The sequence below is a fragment of the Hippichthys cyanospilos genome, chromosome 10, assembly GCF_059441005.1.
Source record: "Hippichthys cyanospilos isolate Australia breed blue-spotted pipefish chromosome 10, RoL_Hcya_1.0, whole genome shotgun sequence".
Taxonomy (NCBI): domain Eukaryota; kingdom Metazoa; phylum Chordata; class Actinopteri; order Syngnathiformes; family Syngnathidae; genus Hippichthys; species Hippichthys cyanospilos.
The window spans coordinates 4,285,001-4,301,738 of record NC_142378.1 but is presented as its reverse complement, the minus strand read 5'-3'; the positions used below and the strand labels follow the sequence as shown (position 1 = coordinate 4,301,738).

Sequence of the window (16,738 nt, the reverse complement as noted above, 5' to 3'; positions counted from 1 at the left end):
CTGACTTACTTTTGATTGAAAATGACATCACCTGTGCGCAGGCTCAAGTAACGACCAATCAGGGCTCACCTGTTTTCTGGCTTTGCTCATGTGACCTCCAAACACAAACTGCAAGCTGAGCTGTGAGTATATGATGTTAAAATTATTTTTTTAAGGTATTAATTATCCATTTAGCTCTCAAATTAGTTATAAAAAAAATGTAGTATCCCTCAAGTGAAAAGGGAAGTACAGTAGTTGATTTTTTAAATGTTTTTTTAGCGCATTTTAGTCAAAGAAAATGATCCAGGTCACAGTGAAAAATTAATTTTCTATCTGTCTGCTCATTGTGCGTTTGATTTCTGGAGCCTAGCCGGGAGACTATTGAATAAAAACCGATTGAAATCTCTTTGGGCCACCCACATGCTGTTGCAGCCCTTTTGGGAGCTACCGTCCACCCTACTAGACACTTGCATAAAGTCGAAAAGTTGAAGCTCAACCAGTGATGATAATGGTTACGTCCGTTTGTTTTATGTATGGAAGAAATGTGTGACACAAGAGAACCTGACAGTGAGCCACAACAAACTAGCATCTTTTTAAGTAAAGAATGAGTCACACCACCGGAACAAAAACAGAACAAAACACACACAGCTACGGATGAATGAAAGTGCTAAAATTAAATAAATATATGTTTCACTGAATTGCATAAAAGCGTCACGAATTACCGTTGCTTAAATGCGTCATTAATTAATACATTTTTTAAATAAATAAATGCTCCTGTTAAAAGTTAGATATTTAATTAAAGAAACTTTACATGAATTAATGAAATATTTAAATAATGACACTTTTATTGATGAAACTTTAATTTTGACGCTTCTTCCCAGTCCTCCATACAGCACTGGACCATTACATATATATATATATATATATATATATATATATATATATATATATATATGTATATATATATGTATATATATATATGTATATATATATGTATATATATGTATGGTAATTAATATAATCAATGAAACAAATATAATTAATGACTATGTATGAAACGTTTTTTAACTTTGGCACTTTGGCAGTGGACCGTTAAATTTTATATTGTTAAATAGAGAAAAAATAGAAAAAAAATACAGCAATACGGTATACCATTCCAACTTGGGTTAGGATTGTTATATAATTTCCAAATATGTCCACTAGAGGGCAGAAATGATCCTTTAAAAACCGCGTGGGGAGTCTACAATCAGGATATTTGAAATAATTGACTAATCCCCAAGTAAATTGAATGTGCTAAACAGGATAGGGTTTACTTTATTCATTTATTTTTAACCGAGCAATTTTTCTCAGATGCAGGGATTTGATTTAATAATAATAATAGTAATAATGTTGATAAAAATGGACATCCCGCAGTGTGAACTCAGCCACAGTTGCATAGTGTGTTTAATGTACATTATTTTGTGACGCGATGACGTTATTCAGAGGCGAATTACGTGAGTGAATAAGCACTGAAGGCCCAGGTCCGAAACTCAGGGGCAGCCACCGCTTCAAGTCGAATTTAACGAAGCTGTCTTGCCAACGGACAGACTGTGGGCTCAGTCAAGTGAGAGAAAGTGCGCTCTTCTCTATTGATTTGGGAAAATGAAGCTCCCAAGCAAATGGAGAAAACACTGTCGCCTCAGATGGCAGATAGAAGAGGCTGAAATGAGTTTCTTCTGTGGAGTGCCAGCTCTGGGTCCAAGTTCTTATTTGGCCTCTTGGGGAAATAAATGCTATTGCTTGACAAGATGAAACTCTAGTGGCTCGCTAAGTATCAGGCGTGAGCCTCCGGAGGACAAACTCCAGATGTGATCGTCCCGAGGAACGATTTCATCACGGCGGAACGACATTGGGATTTTGCTTTGGAGTTTTATGATGTGTTTTATACTTAAAGGAGAAAAACAAAAACAAAACAAACACACAGGAAAAAAAATTGCCAAATGTCCAAACTGCGGCTGGGGGGCCATTTGCGGCCCACCATCTTCATTTTTGTGGCTCGCGTTTGGGTATCGTGGCCTGACCGGTTCTGCTTTAGTGGCGTAGAAGAAAAAAAATAACTATTTTAATTAACAGATATCATATATGGTTAGTTTTTGTTTCCAGACTTAAGTAAAGAAAAAGAAGTACAGATAAACACTTGTTTTCTGTGTTTTAATTTCCAGTTCCAAATGAGAAACGGGAAATGGATTGTCCAGGTTCAATGGAGAAAGCAACACTGCCTCCTTGTGGATGGAGGAGGAATGTAAATCTAAAGAGCTTTGTGTGTGAGTACCTTGGCCATAAACTGGTCTTTACTGCCACCTACTGACTTGGGGTGAAACGCGAGCCAGCAAAGAATTTTCTGTTTGCTGACATGGTTTGACGGCTGCTCAACCGAATGTTGCAAAAATCGCAGGAAAATTAATATAATGAATCCTATTAAAATGCATCCCAAAAATTGTAATTATAATGGTTTTATATTGTCCAAAATGTGGACAATGATTATTTTTGTACACAAAATCTGGCATATGCAGCTGCAATCACATAGAAATGTTAAAATCGTTGCAATTTGAAATTTTACATGTTTTAATCATCTGCTGGAAATTTCAGCTCCCTACTGTTTTTCCCCATTGATTATTTTATGATATAAAAAAATCAAAGGGATTTCCATAATGTGTAACATAATGCCACAAGGGTTAGAATGTTTACAATTCCCACGCAGACTTTTACAATAAAAGCGCCATTGCACCTCCTGGTGCTGTGGAAGTGCAATTACACTTCACATGGCAAAAGCAAAGCCTGATTCCCAGAGACACCTGCCCTATAGTAAACAAATGAGAATTAGAGCATCCCAATGGCACCAAAAAAAAAAGAAATCAAATCATGCCCAATTAAGCAAATATAAACAAAAACAGACGATGAGTAAGTTCCTGCACTAAATCCTCGCTGATTGTCAAGCGCATCTTTTCTCGGCACGTTCCTGCCAGCTGCCTGTCAAGAAACGGAGCCCGCTTGATACACAAGACCGCTCCGCTCCAATCTTGCTCGCTTTCCACGCGACTTAGCCTCCCACTGCTTCTTTCTTCTAATGAATGATTCAGAGTGATGAAACGGGAGGTTGCTGCCGAGTTCAGGCTCGGTTCTTCCTCACATTGCATACATGGATAATGAAATAGCGAGAGGAGGCCTTAATTCGTGAAGAATCGGCTGTAAATAGTGAAGCGGAATTTCACACTGTTTACACGGCCAATTGACCAATGACGCGAAATACTGTCGGTGAAACGGGCTGTTTGTTGATTTGGCTCAGGAATACACACATGCACAAATATCTCCGCCTTTTTGCTTACTGAAATATAATTCAACTCAATCTTTCAAGTCACCAATGAATGCAAAACAAATTTACATTATTTCTCTGATTGGCTCTTGGCCAGGAAACGCAAGATAGAAGTTTTTTAAATTCCCTAATTGAAGACGTTTTTTGGTAAAATCAACCTCAGCAGTCCTTTGTTTTGTATGTTGGAGTGTATGTGACAGATGAAATTTAGATAAAATTTGACAAATGGTAATGAAACCGTTTTCTATATTTGTAGGGCAGGCAGTTATAAATGAGAACCGATATCCGCCGTTTGAGTGTCAGGTAAAGCATGATAATGCCCTCCAGTGGACATGCCTGCTAATTGCATTCTCGTACCCAGCATTCCCTCAGATGTAGGCAATTCAACATGATGGTGTATCATAGCCTAGTTTTAACCCTTAGCTGCCTTTGTTTTCGTGTTACACTTATATCACTGGGTTGTGTTTCGATTGCAGTGTGACTGTAGAACCACAGACAAGGTATTAAGTTTAAGTGTAGGTACTAAAACAGGAAAAATAATTAGTACGAGTGCAGACAGAAGTAGACCAGTGTCTGACGATTGACGGACCAGAAAAAAAAGGTCAAATGTCGCCCTCTAGGGGTGGCGGAATGTTGGGCGAAAATACACAGATGGACCGGTTGCTTTAGAGAAAGTTAATAAAAGGTTAACTAGTCCATACTAAAATACCCCTTCAATAGACAAAGAGAAAGACTCATTTTAAACAAATAACAAAAAACTTTGCGACAGATGATGACAACAGATGGGAGGCAGACAAACGGGAACGCGATAAAATATGCAAGACGCCACTTGTAAATTGACTATAAATTCAGCCCTTCTGTGACGTGACTGAGTGATCTGATGGAGTGTAAATCTACAAATTCCCCACGAAGGCTTTGAGAAGTGAGCGACTTAAAAAAAAAAAAGAGTGATGGCTGGCAAACGCAGGTGGTGTCATGTCTGCCGCATGTCAGCGGCTGATCAACATCGCGCGGCGACATCACACACACCATTTGCACGCGCTGTCATCTTTAGCCATCGACACACCTTGCTGATATCTCAACAGAATGTTAATCATGTCAGAGAGGACGCGGGTGGCATGAAAACTCGTAGGCGGATTTTATTTTGCGGCTCCGGATGACAAGTATCAACGTCGCACCTTCTATTTCTGGCTCGTCTGCCGCAAAATTGTCATTAATGACATGGCGCATCCATGTTTTCAAAGAATTGCTTAGAACACAATTTAGCAATAAGATGCTTCATGTTCCAATTAATTTGCTTTCAATTTGAAAACTATAAAGTTACGTTAACGGCAGCATTGAATTAGATTTGCTGGAATCTGCTTTTCATTTAATATACATCTTTTGTTAGTTTTTCAAATCATGTTTGATGGATCTTTTTATTTATCATTTTGTTCCTTTTGCTAATTGTAAAAGTTTATTTATGTTGCAATATTCCCAATTAAGGTGCAATCTTAACTCAAATAGAAAAATGTAGATTAAATGAAACAAATAAATAAAAAACAATGAAAGAAAAAATAATCCACCTACGGATATTACTTATTGTAGAATGAAAAAAGTAAAAAAAAAAAAAAAAGCAAAAAGAACAACATAATAAATAAAAAAATACATTCATTAGAATAAAAACATGATTTAAAAAACTAAAAAAAAATCGTTTTTTTTTATATCTCTTTTATACAAGGAATACATACCATATATATTTCAAAAAACACATTTACAAAACAAAGATTACTGAATAAAAACACATTTTGATTCACATTGTTGTGTTTCCGAAATGATGTTTTTCAACATTCATGCCAACAGGTCACTTCAGTTTGCACGTTTTTTCACTCTGACACAGAGGGTGTTTAATTTGCGCGCTTCACCCTGTCAGTGTTTACCATAACGTCTCCATTGTTTTCTGCATTTTATTTATACAGCGGGGTGAAGTCGAGTTGCGTTTATTTACAATCGAAAAGCCACCTGCTGTGGTCCGTCTTTGAATTGATTGCGCAACAAAGAGTGGACTTTCTTTTGTGCCGCCGCCAATTTTCCCTGGAAACCTGATCTAAAATTAGTCCCTCACTCGACGTGGACGCGACAACACCCAGACCTGCAACCCGCTGCCGTATGTAACGTTATTAAAAGATGGCTCTGCGATAGCGCCTCGTGACATGGGCGGAACCCGGTTCGCAACCTCGGCGACCTGAGCTGCTCTTTTTCATTTGCCAGTCCTCCGCTTTCCTCCCGCAATCTCAAATCAAACATAAGAAAGCTTCGGTTGAAATTCGGTGTGTCATATCGTCGAATCCCCCGTGTGATCGTAAACAGGATAATCCTTATGAGAAAAACGGGAAAAAATACATGAATAAAACCTGCTCGTCCAAGTCAACGATCGTTTTCAGCTAACTTATTTGTTTACTTGTTTACGATTAAGTACAAAATAATAATCGTGATTATTTTGGACAATATTGAAAGCATGATTATTAATCACGATTATTCAGCTCAATTGGCTCATTGGTTGCTCAAATGTGTTTGTTTATTGCCCTTTTTATTAAACAAGGAGTATATAAACAAGCCTACAAGGCTAGACATAATAATCATAAACTAACATAAATAAATAAAGTAAATAATCATGAAAAATTCAACCAAGACATGGCAAAAACTTGGCACACTGGGCAACATGGCAACTTGTGTGCCAAGTTTTTGCCATGTCTTGGGTGAATTTTTCATTATTATTTACTTTATTTATTTATGTTAGTTTATGATTGTTATCTGTAAATGTCAAGCCTTGTAGGCTTGTTTATATACTGCTTGTTTAATAATAATCACAATTATTTTGGACAATATTGAAAGCATGATTATTAATCACGATTATTCAGCATGGTTGCTCAAACGTTTATTTATTGCCCTTTTTATTAAACAAGCAGAATATAAACAAGCCTACAAGGCTTGACATTTACAGATAATAATCATAAACTAACATAAATAAATAAAGTAAATAATCATGAAAAATTCAACCAAGACATGGCAAAAACTTGGCACACAGGGCAACATGGCAACTTGTGTGCCAAAAGCAGAGGCTTGTGTCATGCAAAATTGTGGGAAACATTGCCCTCTGGTGGTAAGATGAGAGTTGGCTTTTTGATCTAGATTAAAAATTCGATTAATTGTGCAGCCCTAGCTCACATTCATAAAATATATTACATGTACGTGTCCGGCATTTTTTACACATAATGCCACAGGGTATTGAATTAAGCATTTAGATACCCTGTGGCATTATGGGAAAAATTGCGGAGCATACATAATTATAAAACAACTAAAAATATTAAATGGAGTGTTTGATTTTCAGACATATCATTTTTTAGTGACAATAAACACGATAAATAAATTAAAAAAAAAAAAACTCTTGGCACCATGTGCTACCACATGCTTATTTGCATTCAATTATAAGTACGCACACATTTCTCTTCCCCAGCCTAATCCACTTCTGTTCCCCCTCAAATTTATGTTAATATTTTGACATTTCTTCTCAGCATTCACTGCTGCTCACTCCATGTTGCTCGCGTAGATATCCTGCAAGTCTGTCCTCATGAATTCTCACTTTTTTTTTTTCGGTCACGGAATGTTCTGTTCTTTCTGCTGAACTTTCTCCCGGCGCCTTTGAGCTGGAGGCAAGAGTTTTTTAGGAAAGCATTAGTAAATCTGAACATGGAATCTCCAGTCCATGCTCATCAAAATGAAACTTTGTTCTCCTGAAGGACCTGGAAGGGAAAATCTTGGTGTTTAATTCATATCTTTTGAAAGCTCTTTCTCTTGAATCTCAATTGCACTGAAAAAAATAACAGGTCATAAAAATTCTGCCTTCACAGGTTGATTTACTCAGTTTTATGAAATTTGGAACATACATTTGGCATGAATTGATATCCAGTACGTACACTAGAAAAATTGCCGGAGCAAATACAAGGAAAAATAAACCTTAAAATTTAGGCAATTTTTCTCGTTTCACTCCCAAAAATCTGATGCAAAACTTTTTTTTTCCTACTGGTTTTAAGAGTACAAAAACAAGTGAGATATTAATTTCTTCATTATTTTTGTCTCATTTGAGCGCAGTTTCTTGCAAATGGTGCCAAGATATTGTAAAAAATAAGCAATATTTTCTCATTGATTTAAAATTTCGGGCCAGAGTCAAGCAAACTTTTCCTTGAAGCATTTTTTAAAGAAAGGCTTTTATGTTAATTTGTAACTTTAATGTTAATTTGTAAATTATAAAAAAAAAAAAATCTGCATGGACTTCGATTTCTTTGTCTACTGAAATGATGGCCAGGAAAAAGAAACAGGCCTGCAGATTCTGATATGGGCAGAGTCAAGCACTTAGCCCCACCCACATCATGCCACGCCTCTTTCTGAAATCCATGTTAGACTCGAGTAACTCAGTTATTTTGGTGTGATGCTTCCATTTAGGGCAAAATTCGAATAATTCCACCAGTCCTTGAACCTTGACCTTCTGAAGAAAATTGCCTTCATATTTAGTATATATTTATTTTATATTTACTTATGAATAAAAGTATCTCCAGGGACTTCTGTTTCTTTGTATGCAGATCCACACTAGAGTGGACATGTTTATTGATAAAAAATTGCTCAGAAAAAATATTAGTCCTGCAGATTCTGTGTGGGTGGGGTCAAACACTTAGCTCCACCCACATTGTGCCACGCCTCTCTCTGAAACCCACGTTAGACTCGAGTAACTCAGTTATTTTGGTGTGAAGCGCCCATTTAGGGCACAAGTTGGAGAATTCCACTCGTCCTTGAACGTTGAACTTGACAGTGAGGCTTCAGAAGAAGAGAGACGTTTATATTTGTTATGTATACATGGAAAAAAAAAAAAGATCTCCAGGGACATCCGTTTCTTTGTATGCAGATCCACATCAGAGTGGACATATTTACTGTAACGAAGCCCCAGAAGACAAAAGCAAGGAGAAAAGTAGACTTCCTCCTCAACATTCTGAACACGCTCAGCCCTTTCCGTTCCCCCGAGCTTAGCGCTTCTTCTTCTTCTTCTTCTTCTTCTGATCCGCTCCAGCTCGGAGCATCTCTCTCGGACGGGTCACCGAACGGAATCTTCGTTCCCGGCTCCGAACCCCGCTCGACAAAGAAAGGTCAGAAGCAGAAATTCAAACGCTAAATCCCAGAGGAGAGGAGAAGGGAGGAGAAGGTCTACTTATCAGGGTCTTATTAAACCACCGAGGGTTACATGCACAGTCAGGTCTCTGAAAATCGGTATTAAGTCTGAAGAGGTAAGAGAAAGAAGGAAAGTGAAGGGGTCAGCAAAGGGGGTCGGATCCTCGCGAGGGACTCATAGGGATTAGTTGAGACGGAAATGTCTCTATCGCTTTGATCTGTCTCGCTTCTTTCTCGACGTGTTGACATAAGAAACGTGTTGGGATGAGCTGTTCCCTTCCAATAGGAAGGATGCGCTCCCCATCTGTCAATCCGCCATCGTGACGCAAGCCGGTTATTCTTAGAATCCGCAACCTGCTGACAGGAAGTACAATTGAGGAAGTTTGTTGTGTGTCTCCGAAGGAGTTGGACTCGAGATGGAACGGGGGGTTCAAACATACGGCCCGCGGAATGATTTTGTGAAGGATAAAAATTAGATTTGAAAGCTTTTATGATTAAGTCATTGGACCCCCGGGACACGGCGTCCATGGTTTACGTTTTTTCTCGTTTCAAAGGGGAATACTAGGTTTTTTTCTACCCCTCTTTATGACATTTTACCCGCTTTACAGCATCAACAACTGTCATGACCTGTGGGGTTGGCTGTGTTTATGTTGTTTTGCCTCCCTCTTCAGGTGTTTTTAGGTAATTGCTCTTATTTTCTAGTCTCGTCTAACTGCCTGTTCTGCAACGTGTCACTTAGACGCCGATATGTTAAAGACTTGATCTTGTGTGAATGCTTACAATATCGTTTTTTGTGCATTTTAGTGCTTAATTTAAACTTGAATTGGTTAGCTATGGGTCACAAGATTTCTAGTGATGTTAAAGGGAGAAGTAAGAAGATGATTAGCATGGAAATAAGGTTAGGCTAGGCTACCCTCACTAGGGATTATAGCCGTAAATAGCTCAAGTCACGTCACTCCAAAGGTAAATAAAATTTAATCATTCCTTTATATATTTTTTGTGTGTGATAATTAATAATGTAAATGTATATTACATATGTCGTATACTGACTATTTTGTTAGTATATACAATTTTGCTATTTTTCCTTGGGGGTTTTGTACTCATCGAATTAACAGAGGTTTCTATTACCCACCATATAACCATTTCGCCTTATGATCCCAAACCCAGAATGGATAAATTTCATGTCGTGAGTGCACACAGAAGTAGACCAGCGCCTGACGAAAGGTGGATCGAGAAAAAAAAAATCACCCTCTAGTGGTGGCGGAAGGTTGGACAAAAATACCCCAACAGACTGACGATTCCAATTTCGTCTGGCTTGAAAAAAAAACGACGGACCGACGATGACTGAAAGGGAACGCGGCCCTAACGAAAAAAAAAGTTGCCCACCTCATAAATTTAATTATGAATTTTGTCGATAGGGAACACTATACACCCCTTCAAACGTTTGTCCTTTATATTCACTTTCCGCATGGAGATACGGACCTCTTAAAAGTGCCTTGGTGAAAGTTGATCCCGAGGATAGAAACGGAGAGCAGCAGCAGAAGCTCCACTGAGATTTTAATGTTGGCATGCTCCAGTAATTCCTGTGTGTCTGCAGTAACAAGATTAAACTCTTACAGTATTTGGACCAGCAAGGAAATTTCAAGTACAGTATACAGTGAGTATATCTCAGCAGAAAGAAACCAGCCAGAGATAAAAAAAAAAAAAAAAAAAAATGCCTTAGAGATACACAGATGTGAACATCAAGTTGCATCAATATCAAGGCAGGAAGAGTGGAAGCTTGTATGTCCTCTGGGGGTTCAAAGAGACTCTTTTAGTCGCAGTGGAAAGAAAAACAAACATTCGACTTGTGAGCGAAGAAGCGCTCAAAATAGAAATTTTCCCATACGCGCTTTATGCCATACATAAAATATGCCGTTTTAGGCAAGGCCATCTCGTATGATTTCAAAGTTATGCGCCGATTGTCGCAAGTTTCCATTTCGCTTGCAAAGTTCGTCATCAGATTTTACTCAGGAGCGCCGTTTCATTGCCTTTATGAATTTGGCTCGTTTTATGAGGAAGTGATCCAATTCCAATTTTTTCCGGGCCTCGTAAAATGAAGTCGTTTAATGCCAAAGACGTATTTTTACGTCTGGTCTTCTGTCCTTACATTCAATCCTAGGTGCATATGCACATGAAATTTCGTTGCTTTTATTTTTTTTCAAGTCTTTGGCTAACGTTATGTCTAAAAAAAAAAAAAAAAAAAAAAAAAAAAAGCCAGTCCTAAATGAATCAAGTGCTTAAAGTTAATTGAAACTAATTATCAATTACTTTAGTAGTCAAGTATTCAAGTAATCAATTACCAAATTTTCCACACAGTAAGGCGTACTGGATTATAAAATTCTTCTTTCGCAAATGGACTATTTTAAAACCTTTTTTCACATATAAGGCGCATAGAATAGAAGCTACAGTTGTGGCCGGATTTGTGTTATGCATCCACCAGAGGGAGCTGCACTAAAGGGAATTGTTTCAAATTTCTAGCGTATCTAGCACATCAAAATATTAAAAGGGGTGTTAAAAATTTTTCATTGTAAAAATACATTTACAACTGAAATGCAGCGGTAAAAAATGGAAGAAGAACCAGATGAAAATAAACTCTCGCCGCATAAGGCGCATGGGATTATAAGGCTTTCGAAAATACGGCACGCTACGTTTCGCTTGTGCGCGCCGCGCCGGGAATGCTAATAACCGGCAAACTTAATGACTTGAAGGAAAGCTTTTTTGGCGGCGGCATTCGTCAAGCGTTAATGAAGAGCCCGAAGGGGATGAATGCAAATACGGGGACGGGGGAGAGAAAGGGACAGATGGGGAGACGGGCGAGAGAGAAGCATCATCGGCGTGATGAATGAGAGCGTTGGCACCGGGCCCCGGGCCATCGCTCACTTTCCGAGACAGGCGTCTCTGGCCCTAACTTCATTATGGTGACGCCGTCCCATCAAGGCGCTTTTTCACGCGGGGGCCTGCCGGACCTCGGACGGAGAAAATGATGCCTTCGAAACCGTCGGGGTTCGCCGGCTCGGAGGGGACGGCGGGCTTCCGCTCGGCGAAGCGGCCGCCTGGCAGAGAAATTGCACACTCGTCGCCTGTCAGTCTTCCGCCCGTGGTGGTTTTTATCTTATTCCGTCACCGAGATGTGTTTTTACGTTTGTATAGATAAATGAATAAATAGTGTTTTTATTTATTTATTTATATTTTTTTTAAATCGAGACTTTCAATCCCAAAGACGTGTTTTTGTTTTTTTTTGTTTTTTTAAGTTGAGCTGTTTAATTCCAAAGGTGTGTTTTTACGTTTGTTTTTGAAATTGAAACATTCAATCCCAAAAAACACTTTTTTTTTTTAATTGATTCGTGTTTTTTTTTTTTAAAGTTGTTCAATCCCGAAGATGTGTTTTTACGTATTTTTAAAAAATTGAGACCCTAAAAATGTGTTTTTAGTTTAAAAAAAAAAAAGTTTCGTCTTTCAATCTAAGACGTTTTTTTTTTTTAATTGAGACATTCTATCCTAAAGACGTGTTTTTAGGGTTTTTCATGTTAATACTTTCAATCCCAAAGACGTGTTTTCATGTTTTTTTTTAAAGTTGAGATTCAATTCCAAAGACATGTTTTTACAATTTTTTTTTTTAATTGAGACATTCGATCCCAAAGACGTGTTTTTAGGGTTTTTTAAGTTTAGACTTTCGATCCCAAAGACATGTTTTTATGTTTTTTTTTTTAAAGTTGAGATGTTCAATTCCAAAGATGTGTTTTTCAGTTTTTAATTTTTTTTAATTTTTTTAATTGAAACATTCGATCCCAAAGACGTGTTTTATACAGATTTATATTCCAAATCTTGTGTGGTAGAATATGCTAACAAAGCCTTCCATTATAAAGGCTTTTTAACATAATTGAAATTAATCTCCAATTGTGCGCCCCTTGTTTCATCTTTGTCATTTCAGTCCTTGGGTTAAATTTGCTTTACATTGATCGCGCTCCTCCCGGGCAATTTAGTACAAAATGCCCGTGATTACTCCCAGTGTGATTGATGAGGTGCTGTTGCCGCTTGCTCTTTTGGTCGCACACTCAACGCAATATAGAACATGCATATGAAGCCGCGGCTACTTTTCGTAAAAAAAAATAAATAAATAAATAAATATTTTGCATACAGTGTGTTCAACGTGGCCCATAGGGGATCGTCAGATTTATTCATTTAAAAATCTACAGAAGGCTTACTTGCTTGCTTTGTGTTTTAAGGTGGTGGTAAGAAAAACACACAAGGTACAGTATGTGTACATTCTGCGGTTAATTGAAATGTGGGTGGAAGGAATATATAAAGGTCCACATCAAATATTTATGTAGCAAATTAGTTTCCTTTCAAAAGTGAATGAGAACTGTGCATGAAATATTCATGAAAGGATATATAATTAGAAGGCGAGCTATACCCTTTTAGAAAAGCAGCCCCCAAACGCAGACAAGTGTTGAGACAAACATGAGGAAACGTATTTTCAAAAGGGACAAATGTCTCTAAATAATGACAATTGTGATCTCTTAAAGTTTTTTTTCCCCTGAAAAATATACTTTTTCCAAGGAACTCCTTTAACTCATTCCATCCCAAAGATGTATTTTTTTTTTTTAGAGTCCAGACATGAATTCCCAGGTGTGTATATATATATATATATATATATATATATATATATATATATATATATATATATATATATAATATACAGTATAATCAAATACATTAGTACTTTTCTATCTAAAAAAAAATACTTTTTTGTACTTTAGTACCCAAATAATCAATTACTCACACTTTATTACTTAAAGTACTCACTTAAGTACTTTATTATCCAAGTTTTGAAGTTTATTACTTTATTACCTGCTGATATAATTACTTATTTAAACAATAAAGCAATTTTGAGACCCTCCTTTGCCAAACACTTTGATTTTTCTTTTTCTTTAAAGAGGACATGACCATAGCTGACTGTATTTTGACCTATTTTCCAAGTAATCCACCTCCTAGGCATCATGACCTACAAGAAGTAATGAGTCATATTTTCAAGGCATAAAGCCAGACTTTGGCCTAATCAGTCCTATAAATACACCCAATAGTCTACCAAAGACATTTTTCATGCTCTCCTTTGCGAGTGGAACACTTATAAATGGAGTCTCATATAGAGGTCCCCACAAATCATCAGACCTGGTACCGTAGTGTGCTTTTAATAAGACTACCAGCGGTATTACATCATGCAGCAAATGGCAAGGCCAAAAAAGAAGTAAAAATCACACATTCACACTTGTAATAATAACAATGGATTTCTTTTTTCCTCCCCAAATAAGCATGCAGGTTTTGGAAGACTTTATGGGGAACTTTCAAACTCCAGAGCGAGTGTTAAAATAAATGTTTGACGTCAAAAGCCGTCAATGGCACTGAATGAGTTATTTGAGACAATCTGCAAATTTTCTCTCCGATTTGACCTTCTTGATTCGATTTGTGATTTTTAGTGCCACTAAAGATAAGATCAAATATAACAAATAATGTGAACCTCTCAAACCTCTGTAATTCCGCTCTTTGTTTCCGTGTTCAGCCATCATTTTAATTCATATCTAGATACTTATCGATTGTAATACAAATTTGCTGTTTATCTATCTCTCTATCTCTCTATCTCTCTATCTCTCTATCACTCTATCACTCTATCACTCTATCACTCTATCACTCTATCTCTCTATCACTCTATCTCTCTCTATCACTCTATCTCTCTCTATCACTCTATCTCTCTCTATCTATCTCTCTCTCTCGCTCTCTCTCTCTCTATCTATCTCTCTTTCTCTCTATCTTCAAGCTAACCCACGAGCTTTCCATCAAGCTATCAAGCTAACTCGTATCTCTCTCTCTCTCTCTATCTCTCTATCTCTCTCTCTCTCTCTCTCTCTCTCTATCTCTCTATTTCTCTATCTCTCTATCATCTCTCTCTATATGTATCTATACGCACACACACACATATATATATATATATATATAATACAGTTCAGCTTTGACGATTTTGAAATCAAATTGTCTCAGTGCCATAATGAAACGTCGTTGAGCCCTAGGAAAACACAAATATAACAACAAAAAAAAAACATGCTAGAACGCATGCATTTGGTTTATTATGTTGGAATTGGAATGAAACCTCTAATGGGAAGCACAGATAATCTCATGTTTTCCATTCTTTGAGCGCTGAGGCTAAGAGAATCATTTTGATAATTTTTCCACTATTGTGACAGAAAAGCGGCACGCAAACAGGCGCAGCAGGCAGGCGCATTGTTAGCTGTTATGTACTCGTATCGCCCCCACAAGCGTCTGCTTGCAAGTGGATGGCTCTTTGACAGCTCAGACGAGACGCCTTGCGTGCATGGGGAGGCAAGCTTTCGCGCTGCTTTGGGATGAGCCCTGCCGCTAATCAGCCATTACTGCCAGACAAAGACGGCTGCTCCCCAGCGTGTCTCTGAAGCACTTAAAAGCTGCACAGTCGCGCACCTTTTCTCGATATAAACCAGAAGGTGATGGAAAATATCATTAGCGAATCGGCCCATAAGATACGTTGAAGTAAAAATGCCATTTTTAAAGCTTTCGCTTTCATCACCTAGCTCAGTTTTTTAAATTTCACAATGAACCGAGTGCTTAAAACTCTGGCCACCAGGGGGCAATCTCTCAGTAACCGAACGACCCCATTGAAGAATTGATTTTGAGTTTAAACTATTTTGCTCGCCACCAGGGGGCATTCTCCACTATGCAGGCAATCAGGCATGTTAGACTTGTGTTAGTGCAGTATTCTAACACATTTAAGCGTGTTGGTATGATGTCGAAAATATGTTGGTGCGACTCTAATTTCTACCTGAGGCTTACAGTCCTGTGTATGACAAAAAATAGATTTTCTGTTAAATGTTTGTTATTGCTGTTTGTAATCTGGAGCACCTTTTTATAAGTCCGAAAAATTTTGTTTGTAGTTTGTAATTCATAAGTTATTTTTTTGCTAAGTCATTTCCTGTTTGGCTATGTGTATATAATCTGTTGTATTATATTTTTCATTAATTTCTTTTCAGATACCTTTTAAACCGCCCGCTAATTTGCTATTCATAAACTATATTATTCGCAAACACCCAAGTACTTCTTTCAAACAGAACATTAGGTTAGCTTAGCAATTAGCATGGGTTCTCTCTGATATTCTACACACTAAATGCCAATTTAACTATAAGCCATTTATTAAAAAAAAAAAAAAAAACTGATTATTGAGTGTTTAATGTGGCAGGTTACAAAAGAGACTCTCAATACGCTCAATGAATAATTTAAGGAAATGATTTTGGAATGAAGGATCACTTGCCTTCAATTTTCAAGTGGCTGCTTAGAGGAGAGCAGCCACCTTTGGTGAAGTGACTTCAATTGATCCTCATCCTGCTCAAAGTTAACGTTTGTGCTGAGGTGAGAGAAAATTAATGGCCCTTTAATCCAGACCAACGCTGATGGCTCCACAGCGTTCTTGTGACATTCATTCTCATTAGAACTCACTACTTTGTATACATTAAAACATTAGCTAAATTGTCTGTTTAGTTATATATATATATATATATATATATATATATATATGTGTGTGTGTGTGTATAGAAGTGAGATTGCATTCATTTTAACTTTGCCCAATGTTGCTCCGCCAGCATCCATCCGTTTGGAGGCTGTGACAGACTCCCTTGGAGTTGTCTTTCTGCCGCTGAACTTCCATCATCCTCCGCAGGTGTTTTTCCCGTATGTGATTTTCTCCTCAACGCCCTTCTCCACACTACTCACTTTATTCCTTGTCACAAAACCTGTTATTTCTCCTTAAATTCAGGGATCCGGGTTTTGTTATTGCAGAGAGACAGTAAAGTCTTGATGGCCACGGACGTGAATGGAATCTGTGAAGATGTCATTTTCCTCCCAGGAGTCAGGTAATTATAAACTACTGGCAAATAAGCCATCACATTAATTAGCATGCGCGTACCCATGCGTATTTCTACTCATTGTATTTATTCATATTAGGCAAGGTGGCGGTTATCGTTAATTAGCCACGAGGAACAATGCCATTATAGTAACGCGCAGCAGTAGCAAATCGAATTAAAAAAAGAAAAAAAAAACACTTTATATAACATATCCACATATGTACATATTTACCCCATCAGG

General features: G+C 37.6%; 1 long non-coding RNA gene across 1 annotated transcript; it reads left to right on the top strand.

The window, feature by feature from the left end:
- The first annotated feature begins 2,203 nt into the window (after positions 1-2,203).
- Positions 2,204-16,506, top strand: LOC148416670 (uncharacterized). The gene is made up of 3 exons (XR_015866920.1): positions 2,204-2,282; positions 16,237-16,324; positions 16,410-16,506. It is a non-coding gene; the product is annotated as an uncharacterized LOC148416670 (long non-coding RNA).
- Positions 16,507-16,738: the final 232 nt, after the last annotated feature.